General features: G+C 44.9%; 1 protein-coding gene across 4 annotated transcripts in view; it reads right to left on the reverse strand.

Annotated features, from left to right (window-relative positions):
* LOC109936712 (stromal interaction molecule 1) overlaps window positions 1-6,000 on the reverse strand; it is a 124,083-nt gene that overhangs the window by 117,637 nt on the left and 446 nt on the right. The window lies entirely within an intron of this gene.

Below are 6,000 nucleotides of genomic sequence, written 5' to 3' on the forward strand. Positions count from 1 at the left end.
TTTAATATGTAGAAATTTATTATTCACTCTTGACCATATTCACTGCCTGAGCCTCCACAGCCCACTGGGATAGAAAAATCCAAACCACACCATCCTTTGCTTGTTTGTGTGCAAAACAGCCTTCCCTTATTCTGAGCATGTGCTCCATATTCTAGACCAATCCCAATTCCCTAAGCCAGAAGAAATAACCTTCCCGTCAAACTTTGTAAGAATCTGCTATAAAAGGATGAAGTCACTTCGCATTCCTAATTTCTCAGCTTCAGAATCTCTGCAGGAGTTCCTCAGCATGCTCTCTGTTTGATCAACCTGTCCAGATATGTTACGACGCACCTCTAGAGCAGATAGAACTTAGGTCCAGGGCTTGTGGCTCAAACACTACCACTGTGCCACAAGACCCCTCCACATTCCTCAGTGTGGTGTCCTAGACTCAACCATCTTCACTAATCACCTTCCCTTCATCACAAAGGTCTAAGCAGGGGTGTTCACCAATGATTGTATGATGTTCAGCATCATTCGCAACTCCTCAGATTCTGAACCAGCCAATGCCTAAATGCAGCAATACCTGTACAACATTAGGTTTGAGCTGGTGTCTGGCATGAATATTAGTTGCCACATTAAGTACAGATATCTCCATCAAGCCAGAATTTAACCATTGTCCCTTGACATTCAATCATTTTACCACGGCTCAACCACACCCACTATTAAAATCCTGAACTAGACTAACCATTTAAACACAGTGACTACAAAAGCAGGTCAGAGGCTAGGAATCCTGCATTAAATAACTCACCTTCTGACTCCTCAAAGCCTGTCCAGCAATTAAAAGACACAAGTCAGGAGTGTGATGGAATACTCCCCACTTGCTTGGGTAGGTGCAACCTCAACAACACAAGAAGCTTGACACCAACCAGGACAAAAGTAGCCTGCTTGATTGGCACCACGTCCACAAACATCTACTCCCTCCGCCACCGACACTCAGTTACAGTAGTGTGTATCATCTACACACTACATTGCAATTCCTCAAGGCCCCCTCAGACAGCACCTTCCAAATCCATCACTACTATCTAAAAAGACATGGGAACATCACCCCCTGCATGTTCCCCTTCAAGCCACTCACCAGCCTGACTTGTAAACATATCGCTGTTTTTTCAGGGACACTGGGTCAACATCTTCTCTAAGGGCATACAGCACATGGATAACTGCGGTTTAAGGCACCAGCTCACTACCAGCTTCTCAAGGGGAAGTAGGGATGGACAATAAATGGATGGGCCAGCCAGCCATGTCCATGTCCCAAAAATTAATTTTTGTCTTAAAAAGTGTGAGAACAGACAGGCTGGATTGTGATAAACAAAATGATCTTGATCCTGCTGCGCTAGGGACAATTTTCAAATTTGCAAAGGACACAAAACTTAGGAGAATGTAGAGTGAGGAGAGCAATGGGCATTTTGGTGGAGTGGGCAGATAGGTGAACTGACTGTGCATGTACATAGTCATTAAGGGTGGTAAGGCAATTAGAGACAACTGTTAATAAACAATAAAGTAGCCTATACTTCATAAACAGGGGGACACAGTACACAAGCAGGGAGGTTATGATAAACTTGTGTAAGACTATCTACGACAGAACAATGGGAGGTGGTTAAAAAGGAAATGGGCAGAGTACATGATCAACATGGTGAAATATAAGGAGCAACAAACCTAGAGAACCCTGGGTGTCTAGGATTATTCAGGACAGGGTGAGGAGGAGAGTCTTTTAGCAGGTTCAAAGGCAGCAAATCAACTGAGGCCCTAGCAGAGTACTGGAAGTGTGTGTGTATCTGTGCAGTTATTAAGAAAGCAGTTAGGAGAGCAAATGGGAAAAGAAAAAATACTAGCAGATAACATTAGGAACAATCCCAAGATACAAGTATATTAAGAAGAAGATGATTACCAGGGAAAAAGTAGATCCTGTTTGGCACCAAGGGGCAATCTGTGTGTAGAAGTAGAGGACACTGATAGGGTATTAAACAAGTACTTCATAACTGTCTTCACTCAGGAGGATGATGTTGGTACAGAATTCAGGAGGATAGACTGATTCTTGAGCAGACTGACACTGGGAGTTCGAAGGTATTGGATGTTTTGATGGGCTTTAAAGTGGATAAATCCCCAGACAAGTTGTACCCCAGGCTGCTGTGGGAGGCGAGGAAAGAACTAACTGACAAGGCCTCTAACCAAAATTTTTAATTTTTCTCTGGTCCCAGTGTACTGAGAACAACTAATGTGGTTTAACTTATCAAGGATGGTGGAGATTAATCAGGGAATTACAGACCAGTGTGTCTCACATCAGTGGTAGAAAAATTATTGAAGAGAAATTGAAGGACATCATTAGCTTCCATTTGGAGAGTCAAGGTTTGCTCAGGGATAGTCAGCATGGTTTTGTCAGAGCACAGTCATGCCTAACAAGTTTGAGTGAATTTTGAGAGGTGGTGAGCAGGTGTGTACGTGAGGCTAGTGCAGTTGAAGGAGTCTGTGAATTTCAGCAAAACCTTTGGGTCCCACCTGGGAGACTGATAACATAGAACATAGAACATTACAGCGCAGTACAGGCCCTTCGGCCCTCGATGTTGCGCCGACCTGTGAAACCAATCTGAAGCCCATCTAACCTAAACTATTCCATTATCATCCATATGTTTATCCAATGACCATTTAAATGCCCTTAAAGTGGGCGAGTCTACTATTTTTGCAGGCAGGGCATTCCACGCCCTTACTACTCTCTGAGTAAAGAACCTACCTCTGACATCTGTCCTATATCTATCACCCCTCAATTTAAAGCTATGTCCCCTCGTGCTAGCCATCACCATCCGAGGAAAAAGGCTCCCACTCTCCACCCTATCTAATCCTCTGATCATCTTGTATGTCTCTATCAAGTCACCTCTTAACCTTCTTCTCTCTAACGAAAACAGCCTCAAGACCCTCAGCCTTTCCTCATAAGACCTTCCCTCCATACCAGGCAACATCCTGGTAAATCTCCTCTGCACCCTTTCCAATGCTTCCACATCCTTCCTATAATGCGGTGACCAGAACTGTACGCAATACTCCAAGTGCGGCCGCACCAGAGTTTTGTACAGCTGCAACATGACCTCATGGCTCCAAAACTCAATCCCTCTACCAATAAAACCTAACATACTGTATGCCTTCTTAACAACGCTATCAACCTGGGTGGCAACTTTCAGTGATCTATGCACATGGACACCGAGATCTTTCTGCTCATCCACACTACCAAGGATCTTACCATTAGCCCAGTACTCTGTATTCCTGTTACTCCTTCCAAAGTGAATCACCTCACACTTTTCCACATTAAACTCCATTTGCCACCTCTCAGCCCAGCTCTGCAGCTTATCTATGTCCCTCTGTAACATGCAACATCCTTCCGCACTATCCACAACTCCACCAACTTTGGTGTCATCCGCAAATTTACTAACCCATCCTTCTACGCCCTCATCCAGGTCATTTATAAAAATGACAAACAGCAGTGGCCCCAAAACAGATCCTTGAGGTACACCACTAGTAACTGAACTCCAGGATGAACATTTCCCATCAACCACCACCCTCTGTCTTCTCACAGCTAGCCAATTTCTGATCCAAACCGCTAAATCACCCTCAATCCCATGCCTCCGTATTTTCTGCAATAGCCTACCATGGGGAACCTTATCAAACGCTTTACTGAAATCCAAATACACCACATCAACCGCTTTACCCTCATCCACCTGTTTGGTCACCTTCTCGAAGAACTCAATAAGGTTTGTGAGGCACGACCTACCCTTCACAAAACCGTGTTGACTATCCCTAATCAAATTATTCCTTTCTAGATGATTATAAATCCTATCTCTTATAATCCTTTCCAACACTTTACCCACAACCGAAGTAAGGCTCACTGGTCTATAATTACCAGGGTTGTCTCTACTCCCCTTCTTGAACAAGGGGACAACATTTGCTAGTCTCCAGTCTTCTGGCACTATTCCTGAAGACAATGCGACATAAAGATCAAAGCCAAAGGCTCTGCAATCTCCTCTCTAGCTTCCCAGAGAATCCTAGGATAAGGTAAAAGCACATGGAATCCTGGGTACCTTGGCAAGTTGGATCCAAAACTGGCTTAGTGGCAGGAGCAGTGGTAGAAGGCTGTTTGCGTGACTGGAAGCCGGGTTCCAGTGGCAAACAACAGGGATCAGCGCTGGGTTCCTTATTGCTCATGATACGTATAAACAATATAGATAAAAGTGTTTGGGAGAGGGATAATAAGTAAGTTTGCATATGATATGAAAATTTGTTCATGAGGAAGGCCTTGGGTTACAGGAAGATATAGACAGTTGATCAGACAGGCAATTCAGTGACAGATGTAATTTAACCCTGATAAGTGAGAGTTGATGCCCTTTGGAAGTAGTAACAAGACAAGGGAGTACTCAATGAATAGCAGAACATTAGGAAGCTCAGAGGAACAGAGGGGTGCTTGTCCTCAGATCCCTGAAGATGGCAGGACATGTTAATAGGGTAGTTAAGGCAGCATTCAGGACACTCGCCTTTATCAGGTGAGGCATTGATATAAGAGCAGGAAGGTTATATTGGAGCTGTATAGGACTTTGGGTAAGCCACAGCTGAAGTACTGTGTGCAGAACTAGTCAGCACACTACAGGAAGGACGCGATTGCATTGGAGGGGGTACAGAGAAGGTTCACCAGAATGCTGCCTGGGATGGAGCAGTTTAGCTACGAAGAGTGGCTGGATAAGCTCAGGTGGTTGACAGGGGATCTGATTGAGGTGTGAGATTATAAAACATGGACAGGGTGAATTAGAAGCAGCTATTCTCCCCCTTTAGTTGAAGGGTCAATAACAGGGCATAATTTTAACATGGAGGGCAGGAGGTTTAGAAGGGAATTGAAAACATTTTTAACCCAGAGGGTGGTGGGGGTCTGGAAAGAAATGTCTGGGAGGGTAGTTGAGGCTGGAAACCTCAACTTTTAATAAGTACTTGAATTATCATAACGTTCAAGACCAAGTGCTGGAAAGTGAGACTAATCTGAATTCGTCAGCACAGACTTGATGGTCTGAAGGTCCTCTTCTGTACAGGTTGACTCTCTGACTCCAAGACACCAGTTAGATCTCAATTGGAATACTGTGTCCAGTTCTGGGCATCGTACTTTAAGAGAGAATGGAACTGGACAGAGTACAGAAGAGGTTTACGGGGATGAGATAAGATATCTCAGTTACGAAGAAAGACTGCAGAAATTGGAAGCGTTTTCCATAGAGAGGAAGATGCTATGCTGAGCTCTGATAAACATTTTCAAAACCACGAGGGTACATTTTTTATTCATTCGTGGGATGCGGGCATCACTGGCTGGTCAATATTTATTGCCCATCCCTAGTTGACCCTGAGAAAGTGGTGATGAGCTGCCTTCTTGAACTGTTGCAGTCCATGTGCTGTGGGTAGACTGACAATGCCCTTAGGGAGGGACACTGAACAGTGTGCATTGGGAGTAATTGTTCCACAGCGAGGGGTTCCGGCCATCAACTACTCACCGGAGGAAGAATTGATTGAGACATCGAAGAGGACACTGCATGATTATTAAATAAAAATGGTGTGCAGCATTATGGGGAAAAGGCAGGAGATTGGTACTAACAACCAGTGCAGACACGTATGGCTTTCTTCTACACCACAGCAATTTTGTGATTATGCCCTGATACATGTAAGGCCCATATCTGGGCATACACAGATCCATGTCCTCGAGTATGCCCTGCCCTGGGAACACACAGACCCCTGTCCCTGAGGAAACACTGGACTAATATTCAGAACCCAGTCCCCCAGCTGCAGGTATACACAACTCCTCACCCTCTCACTGGCACACCATAACCCTGCTCCAAGAACACACTCTTTGCCCCCTCCCCCTCATTTCCAGGTACAAACCCCCCCCTCCACCCACAACACCCCACCCGGCACCACAATCCCAGGTACACACTCCCCCTGCCAACCACC

Source organism: Rhincodon typus, chromosome 6 (genome assembly GCF_021869965.1).
Source record: "Rhincodon typus isolate 14 chromosome 6, sRhiTyp1.1, whole genome shotgun sequence".
NCBI classification, from domain to species: Eukaryota; Metazoa; Chordata; class Chondrichthyes; order Orectolobiformes; family Rhincodontidae; genus Rhincodon; species Rhincodon typus.